The sequence below is a fragment of the Nicotiana sylvestris genome, chromosome 6 (genome assembly GCF_000393655.2).
Source record: "Nicotiana sylvestris chromosome 6, ASM39365v2, whole genome shotgun sequence".
Lineage (NCBI taxonomy): Eukaryota > Viridiplantae > Streptophyta > Magnoliopsida > Solanales > Solanaceae > Nicotiana > Nicotiana sylvestris.
Genome location: NC_091062.1, coordinates 13,937,277 through 13,948,334, shown reverse-complemented (window position 1 = coordinate 13,948,334; position 11,058 = coordinate 13,937,277).

Genomic DNA, 11,058 nt, shown 5'->3' with positions numbered 1-11,058 from the left:
TTGTTGTAGGTTCATTGTAATAACGATGCTTGGTCAAAGAAAAAACTTTAAAGGAATAATCATGCTTGCAGAATTTTGTACACTCAGTTAAAGGAAAAACTTCAAACCAAAGAATCACACTAGAAAAACTGGAATTTGTATCCCAACATTCTTTCTTTACAACTTTAAAACCCAAAGAAACACTCTGGAAAATGATGTTAATTTAATGAACCAAAGAAGCACAATGGAATATCTAATTTGGTGAAATCTTCTGTTACGTGCTTAACAAAAACTGAAACAAAAAAAATCGATTCATAGAAATCTTATACATACCAAAGAATCTATACACATACAATAGAAACCTTAACTATTGGAGGAATGGTTAACTGATCAAATTTGAGCAGTATGTAATGGGCATGATTAATAACTTTTTTGTGTCAAAGAAGTTACGGACAATATTACAAAAAACAAGGTCTGCAGAACAAACTACTCTAATGCTTGGCCTGAATCAGCAGAACAAACTACTCAGCAGAACACAACAAATTCACCAGTTAAACAACAAAAGACAAGATCTGAATCAATCACATAATAGTCATTACACAAAACATTGAACTACACAAACTACTCTAATGCTTGGCCTTTTTGGTCTTCAGCTTTCTAATTTCTTTTTTCCTTTTTTGCTACCAACTAGTTTGCGGACATACCTGATGTGCCTTTCAAGTGAGCTTCTTTGGTGAATAAGGCAGATTGGCAGGCACGTTAACACCATCTATATCTCCTTTGAAGCCAATCTTCCTAGTACCAACAGATTCTTGATGCAACTTTCTTTGTTCAGGCCTAGTCTTAGCTTCATATATTACCTTAGGCATCACATCCAGCTCTTCATCTTTATTTTCATCTTCGCCTTCATATTTATCATCAACTATTGTTGAAGGTTCAACAGATATCTTCCCTTGAGCTATGTTTGAAGGTCCATGAAATTGACTCACTCCACGAGTAGGGATGAAATCAAATTCTGAATTTTGATTATCTTGGGGTGCCGTTAAGGGCACATCTTGTATTGTTTGGGAAGCTCCTTCACCATTAACTTGCAAGAGTTGTTCATTAAAATATTATAAAGTAATTTTTTTTGCAGGATAAGAAAATATGTGAAAAAGACTATTACCAAAGGGCATTTTCTTCTATTGTGGCCTGTTGTACCACAGAACCCACATGTCATTACAAGTCCCTTTCTTGAAGCTGACCAGACCCCCTCCCTCTTCCTAGACTCATCCTTTTCTCTTTTTCTCTTTACCTTTGGTCTACCCACCATTTTATGTATTTTTGGTGGCTTCATTGCATGTTCTGGCTCAACTTTCCAAAATTTCTTCCCCCGCACTGGCTGTAACTTATTGTAACGATCTGACCGGTCGTTTTGAGAATTTGTACTTCGCTCAGTTTTTTGAGGGCATGAGTAGCTCCGTATGAAGTATTATGACTTATTTGAATCGTCGGTTTTGGTTTTCAGGTTATTTGGAATTGATTTGGAAGAATGATTCTCAACTAGAAGCTTTAAATTTGAAAGGTTTGACTAAGTTTTGACTTTTTAAAATTTAACCTCGGATTGGATTTTTGATGGTTCCATTAGCTCCGTTGGGTGATTTTGGTCTTAGGAGCATGTCTGGATTGTGATTTGGAGGTCCGTAGTAGAATTTGGATTGAAATAGCGAAAGTTGGAATTTTGGAAAGTTTGACCGAGAGTGGACTTTTTGACATCGGGGTCGAATTCTGATTTCGGAAATTAGAGCAGGCCCATAATGTAAAATGTGACTTGTGTGTAAAATTTGAGGTCAATCGGACGTGATTTGATAGATTTCGGCATCGGTTGTGGAAGTTTGAAGTTTGAAGTTCATTGATTTTGAATTGAGGTGTGATTCGGTGTTTCAATATTGTTATGTGTGTTTTGAGGCCTCGAATAGGTCCGTGTTATGATATGGGACTTTTTGGTATGTTCAAACAGGGTTCCGAGAGGCTCGGGTGAGTTTCAGATAGGTTTGGGTTGTGTTGCGCTCGTTTTTGATGTTTCGACGTCGTTTTTCAAGCATAAATGGTATTAAATTAAGCAAATGAACTCCGATTTCTATTTTTATTGAAGCATTAGATCTGTATCGTAATTACGGAGTCATATAAAAAAGAATCGCTAAATTTGGACATCATATGAGGATTTTATAGTCATTTTACTAAGAAATGGGTTGCTAGATTTTTCAGATTAATAACGAAATTGCCACTGAATTCGTATTTAAAAATCTGCACTATTTTCAAATATTGAAACCAACATATCTCTTTCAATATAAGGTAAAATAGAGTGATTCAAGAACCTAACTTGACTAAAATATTACAAGAAATCCATTGGAGGCATCAAAAGCGAGTTTCGGAATCGTTTGGCATAAGAAACGAGGCAGAATAGCTCGCAGAAAAAATATATAAAATAAGGGTTTGTCCATTTGGTCATATTTTAAGTTGGGGAGCTCGAATTTGGGCGATTTTGGAGGAGATTTTCACCATATGGATTGGGGTAAGTGTTCTCTATTCGATTTTGGTTATATTTTATGAATTCGTCTTCGTTTTTGGCATTTGATTGATAATTTCAAAGTGAAATTTAGGGGTTTTGCCTAAAGTATCATAAAGTGAATTTTTAAGTTTTGAACATCGATTCGGAGTCGGGATTGGATGAAACTAGTATGATTGGACTCCTAATTGAATGAGTTGTCAGATTTTAAGAGTTTTGTCGGGTTCTGAGATACGGACCCAGGTTGGGCTTTTGGCCGATTTTGGGCTTTTGATTAAAGATTCGACCTTTTCAATTGGGATTGGTTCCTTTAGCATTGTTTGATGTATTTGAGTTGTTTTTGGTTAGTTTCAAGCCGTTCGGAGGTCGAAACGCGTGAGATAGCATTTTTAGAGCACCACTTGGTTTGCTCGGTATTGGAATTGGCTTGTTTGAGGTAAGTAACAATTGCAAATCTAGTCCTGAGGGTATGAAACCCCGTATTTCGTATCGTTTTACTATTTTCAGATGACACACATGCTAGGTGACGGGAGTGTGGGCGTGCATTGTTGGGTATTGTGACTTGGTCCGTCCTGTAGCAACTATAAAGTTGCATATTTGGTTGAAACTATATGATACTTATGTGTTTTGGAAAGAGTTTCTGTAAATTGGGTTGAACGCCATGTTTGGGCCTTGTGCCAGAGCTGTTTGGACCTTGAATGGCCTTTTTCTTACTATCCTCTCACTGTTTTTGATTGAAAATGCATACTCTTTCATGTTATACTTATTGATTTCATAACTCAGTCTTTATTAATCTCTTTTGATGCATACAAGTATTGTTTTGGGTTGAGTACCCTGTGAGGCCGAGGGCCTGATTTGTGAGGATATCTATGGGATCGAGCTGCACGCCACATCATGTTGTTACTGATTCATGATTGAGTGAGGTCGAGGACCTGATTAATTTATGCCACGAGGTGGCTTGTTGTATCGCTTGGGCTGAAGGAGCCCCTCCAGAGTCTGCACACCCCTAGTGAGCGCAGATACCTACTGAGTGATGTTTTTCCCAAGGGGTTGTATATGAGTGATGGTGAGGTATGCCCGAGGGGGCTATATACAAGTGACTGTGAGGTTTGCCCGAGGGGTTGTATATAAATGATGTTTGCCCGATGGTTTGTTTATGATTCTATCATTTTGCTCACTATTGCATTGAGCCTCTGTTTGAGAACTGCTAAAAATATTTTTAAATGATTTTACTAGAACTGAGTTTAAGCAAAATGATTTGATTCAAACTCTGGTTTTAAAGCTTGTTGTATTTTGACTGAGATTTCATGATATGAACTTTAAATGTTTTATTGCTCGTCACTACTGCTCAGCCTTTATTTACTTTGGTCTCTTATTGAGTTGGCGTACTCACGTTACTCCTCGCACCTTGTGTGCAGATCCAGGCATTTCTAGACGTGGTAGCGAGTGTTGATTGTTCAGAAATGCAGATCCATCGGAGTTAGCAAGGTAGCTGCCTGGCGATCGCAACCCTGCTTTCCTCCCTCTTTATCTTCCCTTAGTTGTATTCAGTTATTTCCAGACTATGTTAGTCTTGATATTGTTGAACTCTTTTATGAAGGTTTTATATTAAATAGTTTTGGAACTATCTTTGAAATGAAAATATCGATTTTTGTTGGTAATGTGTTGGCTTGCCTAGTACCACGATAGGCGCCATCACGACAGGGGTTAGTTTTGGGTCGTGACAAGTTGGTATCAAAGCCTAGGTTACATAGGTCTCACAAGTCATGAGCGGGTTTAGTAGTGTCTTGCAGATCGGTACGGAGACGTCTGTACTTATCTTCGAGAGGCTGCAAAACCTTTAGGAAATTCTACATTCTTGAATCCTTATCGTGCGACATTGATTCAGCTTGAAGCGTAACTCCTTCAATTCCTTCCACGCATTCGTATGTGCGCATGAGCGCTCGGTATCAACTGGGCATCAACGGCTTGTGATTCTATGATTGAGGTGCGAGATGTGATTTTGGCATGTTGATGATGGTCCAGTCTAGAGGACTTGAGGCTGGGTTTTGTCTGTGGCTTGAGTACTGAGATTTCGATTGTGTGAACACGTGCATTTGGGACTTATATGTCCATTTGTGTCCTTATTGGTGGGATTTATGACTGGATGACTATGGGGTGAGTATGATTTGATTGCAAGATGTGTTCAGATTGTTCGAATGTGACAAAAAGAGTTTGCTGGAGATGTAGCAAGGACTATTGGGTGTTTGAATTCTATTTTAAGTTGGCGTATGGCCTCGAGTTATGGGTGTGTTAAAGGACCTCTCATGTAGTTTAGTTGTGGAGTGAGGTAGATCTTCATGTTGTGTTGTGAGTTCAGACTCAGGAGAATTAAGTGATTGCATAATAATTATGATTATGGATGAGTATAGAGAAATACCAGTGTGAGGCTAAGTAGGTGGGTTATCTCTTGCGGGGTGTTCTGAGGTTTGTGTGATCCCTATGTTGTTTGTTGGGAGTCCTCTTTTACCAGATAAATATATGTATTGCAATTTGAGTTTGGATCACTTATGAGAGTGGGCTTGACTATTACGAGGGCGAATGCGAGATTTGCAGATGATTTAAAATACTAGATGGTTTGTGTTGCATGAGCTTATGAATGATTTAGTTAAATCTCACTATGGTATTATGGTAGTAATAGAGTATGGGCATTGTGAGTTTTTGTGTGTTTTGATCTATGACTTTGAGCCAAGTGAGGGAGTCTGCTATTAATAAGTTGATTGCATGGCTAAGTGTCGTATTAGTTTCAATTTAAGGTATACTAGTGAATCAGTTATGACTTGCAAAGGTTGAGATCAAGGATGACTTGAGTAAAGGGAATTTCTGGATACGAGTTGTATTAGGTTTTATGAGTATATGAGAATCATGGAATGATTTGAGTTGTTATTGGCGAAAGATGTAATGTGCGTGGAGCAGAAATTTATCTGGTTGCATTAAGGTGGGGTTACATCCTTGGGTGTTGGAGTGCTAATGGGGCACAGGTCGATCGGCCTGTTTGATCAGTCGAATTGAGATTTGAGCAGAGTGGATAACTCTCGAGAACGGTTCTAATGAATTCAACATTTATATATAGCAATTGAGAATTTTTGCGGGTTTATATGTGGCTAGAAGCTGAGAGTTACATTGGATGGTGTCGAGGCTCATAGTATTTCTACATCGTTGTGGATTCTATATTTCAGTATCAGCAAATTAAGATGAACAACTTGAAATTCACAAAAGGTCTCTTCGGAGTCGATATCTTAGTTGTGGTACTCTTGGGGTGCTTAAGAGAGCATTCAACGACTTATGAGCCTTAGGGCAGTGTGGTTTATGTTAGGGTCTCGTGCGGTGAGTTTGGGTTGAGAATTGAGGTATTATGGCGAGGAGAAGTATCAATGTGAATGTAATTCAGAAGGAACTCGGATAGATAGGACAACTTAGTAGTTGGTTAGATCGACATGGTAATGGGTATGATTAGTTCTTTGGGTGTTTATGAGGTAATGGTTTCTACAGGTGTTTCATGGCAATGCTCTTGAGTTTTGGTGACCTGCGTATCTTGGTTGGGTTAGAAGGATTCAGTTTTGACAGTTGGGTTTTGTGCAAATGGGATTCAGAGAGTTCTCATTGGTTCTACCATGGTTCGAGGTGTATATTTTCTACTGGTGTGTGGAACATGTTGCGAATAGGGATTTTCTCCTGGATGAGATCAAATGGAAGGTTTCTAACTGGTTGAGTATGTAGTTTACTATGACTCGGAGTGGATGATGAGATTTTCATACTTTTCATACGATGGCATGGTACATGCGGTGTGTTGTGTGAGATTGAGATTTGCATGAGCAGGGTCACAAGGTATCCTTAGGCAGTATAAGCAATTTCAGATGCCTAGGTGAATGATATTACTATTTGGTGTGGATTGATGAGAATATACAATTTAGAAGGGGCCAATGTGCTTTGATTTATGGATACTCCATCGGTATTATGGTACTCATCTAATTTGATACTAAGATTTTGTGATGTGGCATGGAAAAATCAGAGAAGCATTCCTCGTGGGATGATCGTGTATGAGAGATGCGTCAGATATTCGGTCGGTGAAGTTGGGATCAAATATGGTGATTCGTGTGTTCTATGGATTTGGAGGTTGGGAGTTCTCGTGAGTAGATTATTTCGTGGTTGTGAACTGTGAAAATATAGCTAAGGTTAGTCAGAGGGTAGTGTGTATTGTGATTCAGTCACTATGGACTTTCGGGGGGTTATTTATCGGTTGTGGGTGACCAGAATTGATTTGGGGTTCATTGGTAGGCCTAATATGGATGTGTGTTCTGCACCGGATCAGATTTGTTGACTTCAAACTGCTATTGTTGAGGGATGTGCCATTCGATTGTTGTTAAGCTTATTTGTGTTCTGCAGTGATCTATGAGTTACTCTTCTATGTTACGAGGGGTTATGATTTGTTGGTTATATGCACATATGGTGCAGTTCTATTGGGTCTTCTAGCGGAATTTAAGTGGGAAGAGTATTGGATATTGCTTGGTGGATAGCGTATTAGTTATGCTCTTTCGGGTTTTGTGTGGCATTATGTCATTTGCTTCTCCATGGTTATGGTAATGCACTTTGAGTATTTGATGTCGAATTGTCCGTGGTTATTGATTTTGAGCAAGGTGGCTTGAGGTATATGCCATGGATTAGTGTTTCGATGGGGCATGCATTGCAGAAAAATTATGTTGAGGTATGAACCTTTGTGTTAGATTCGTGTGATAGTCCTATGGTGTGTGATGGATTTTCAGTATTTTGTTGTGGCAGTACTTGTTAAGCTTGCGGGACAGTCCTCTCGTTTGAGTCATTTTTTTCATGATTTGAGTACATTTGGGGTGTTGCTATTGGGTGCACGAATTGCACAAGTTATGGCTTTGGATTGTATTGATGTGCCATGTCATCAGAGTGGTCGTGTTAGATGAGATGAGGTCATTGGACCTAGAATGAATACTATCAGAATTGGTTACAGCATGGTTGGAAGGATAATATCGGAAGTCGAGTTAGAAATCTGCTATAATTCCTATCGGATAAGAGAAAGCTCCATGACTTGTTGATCTGACGAATGGTTATGAGTTTCTGCATGTTTCTTTCATCATTGGCAGTATATGAAAGTGTTAGAACGAGGCTTTATTTGTTAAGAGGTGTATTACCGGTATTGGGTTGTTTTGAGCAGCTACTGTGATTAGGAGTTATCGCCATGAGTGTTTCAGTTATGTGGTTTATCATGAGATTACATCTTGGATTACGGATATGGTTTGATACAGCTTGTTCGGACATATATAGTGTGTAGATGTGAGGTTCTGATCTTATAAAAAATTTCGGATGTTGGAAATTGGGCCCTAAGACTTATAGACTAGGTTAGATTAAGAAATTTCAGTCATGTTGTGTTATCAGACCTATATAGGATAGGGTGACGTGGGATCACCCCCGGGTATGTGCATAGTGAAGTTACATGGCGATTTGATGGCTTTTGGAACAACTCCTGGCACGTTCGAGGACAAACGAATGTTTAAGTGGGGGAGGATGTAACGACCCGACTGGTCGTTTTGAGCATTTGCACTTCGCTCGGTTGTTTGAGGCTATGAGTAGCTTTGTATGAAGTATTATGACTTATGTGAATCATCAGTTTTGGTTTTCAGGTTATTCAGAATTGATTTGGAAGAATGATTCTCAGCTAGAAGCTTTAAATTTGAAAGGTTTGACTTTTTAGAATTTGACCCCAGATTGGATTTCTAATGGTTCCGTTAGCTCCGTTGGGTGATTTTGGACTTTGGAGCGCGTCCAGATTGTGATTTGGAGGTCCGTAGTAGAATTTGGCTTGAAATAGCGAAAGTTGGAATTTTGAAAAGTTTGACCAGAAATGGACTTTTTAATATCGGGATCGGATTCAGATTCCGAAAGTTGGAGCAAGTCTATAATGTAAAATGTGACTTGTGTGTAAAATTTGAGGTCAATCGGGCGTGATTTGATAGGTTTCGGTATCGGTTGTGAAAGTTTGAAGTTTCAAGTTCATTGATTTTGAATTGAGGTGAGATTCATCGTTTGAATGTTGTTATGTGTGTTTTGAGCTATCGAGTAGGTCCGTGTTATGATATGGGACTTATTGGTATGTTTGAATAGGGTCCCGAGGGGCTCGGATGAGTTACGGATAGGTTTGGGTTGTGTTGCGCTCGTTTTTTATGTTTCGACGTCATTTTTCAAGCATAAATGGTACTACATTAAGCAAATGAGCTCCGATTTTTATTTTTATTGAAGCATTAGATCTGTATCATAATTATGGAGCCATATAAAAAAGAATCGTCAAATTTGGACATCGTATGAGGATTTTATGGTCATTTTACTAAGAATTGGGTTGCCAGATTTTTCAGATTAATTATGAAATTGCCACTAAATTCGTATTTAAAAAACTGCACTATTTTCAAATATTGAAACCAACATATCTCCTTCAATATAAGATCAAATGGAGTGATTCAAGAGCCTAAATTGACTAAAATTTAATTTCACAAGAAATCCATTGGAGGTATCAAAAGGGAGTTAGGGGATCATTTGGCATGAGAAACGAGGCAAAATAGCTGGGAGGAAAAATATATAAAACAAGGGTTTGTTCATTTGGTCATATTTTGAGTTGGGGAGCTCTTTGGGCAATTTTGGAGGTGATTTTCACCATATGGATTGAGGTAAGTGCTTCTACTTAGTTTTGATTATATTTCATGAATCCATCTTCGTTTTTGGCATTTGATTAATGATTTCAAAGTTAAATTTGGGGGTTTTGCCTAAAGTTTCATAAAGTGAATTTTTAAGTTTTGAACATCGATTCGGAGTCGGAATTAATGAAACTAGTATGGTTGGACTCCTAATTGAATGAGTTGTTGGATTTCTATGAGTTTTGTCGGGTTCCGAGATTCGGGCCCGGGTTGGGTTTTTTGGCCGATTTTGGGCTTTTGATTAAAGATTCAACCTTTTTCGATTAGGATTGGTTCATTTAGCATTGTTTAATGTATTTGAGTTACTTTTGGTTAGTTTTGAGCCGTTCGGAGCTCGGAACGCTCGAGATGGCATTTTTGGAGCATCGTTTGGGTTGTTCGGTATTGGAATTGGCTTGTTTGAGGTAAGTAACGATTGTAAATCTAGTCCTGAGGGTATGAAACCTCGTATTTTGTATCGTTTTACTATTTTCAAGTGAAGCAAACGCTAGGTAATAGGCGTGTAGGCGTGCACCATTAGGTATTGTGACTTGGTTCGTCCTGTAGCAACTATAAAGTTGTGTATTTGGTTGAAACTATATGATACTTATGTGTTTTAGAAAGAGTTTCTGTAAATTGGGCTGAATGCCATATTTAGGCCTTGTACCATAGTTGTTTGGACCCCGAGGGGCCTTTTTCTTACTATCCTCTCACTTTTTTCGATTGAAAATCTATACTTAGTCATGTTATACTTATTGGTTTCATAACTCAGTCTTTATTACTCTGTTTTGATGCATACAAATATTGTTTTGGGCTGAGTACCCTATTATATTGAGAGCCCGAGCGGCTTGAGAGGTTTATGACTGAGTGAGGCCGAGGGCCTGATTTGTGAGGATATCTATGGGATCGGGCTACACGCCGCAGCATGTTGTTACCGATTCATGATTGAGTGAGGCCGATAACCTGATTGATTTATGCCACGAGGTGACTTGTTATAGCACTTGGGCTGAAAGATCCCCTTCGGAGTCTGCACATTCCCAGTGAGCGCAAGTACCTACTGAGTGATGTTTTGCCCAAAGGGTTGTATATGAGTGAAGGTGAGGTATGCCCGGGGGGCTGTATACGAGTAATTGTGAGCTATGCCCGGGGGGATGTATACGAGTGATTGTGAGTTTGCTCGAGGGGCTGCATATGAGTGTTGTTTTGCCCGAGGGGCTATTTATGATTCCATCATTTTGCTCACTATTGCATTGAGCCTCTGTTTGGGAGCTTGAAAAATATCTTCAAATGGTTTTATTGGAACTGAGTTTAAACATAATGATTTGATTCAAACTCTGCTTTTAAAGCCTGTTGCATTTTTACTAGAGATTTCATGATATGATTTTTACATGCTTTATTGATCGTCACTACTGCTCAACCTTTATTTACTTTGGTTACTTACTGAGTTAGCGTACTCACATTACTCCTCACACCTTGTGTGCAGATCCAGGCATTTCTAGACGCGGTAGCGAGTGTTGATTGTTCGGATGCATATCCATCGGAGTTAGCAAGGTATTTGTCTGGCGATCGCAACCCTGCTTTCCTCCCTCTTTATCTTCCCTTAGTTGTATTCAGTTATTTTTAGACTATGTTAGTCTTGATATTATCAGACGGTTGTAGTAGATGCTCCTGACTAGTGACACCCCGATGTCGGGCTTTCTTTTCTGCACTTTTATTTTGATTTGAACTCTTTTATGAAGGTTTTATATTAAATAGTTTTGGAACTATCTTTGAAATGAAAATATCGATTTGTGTTGG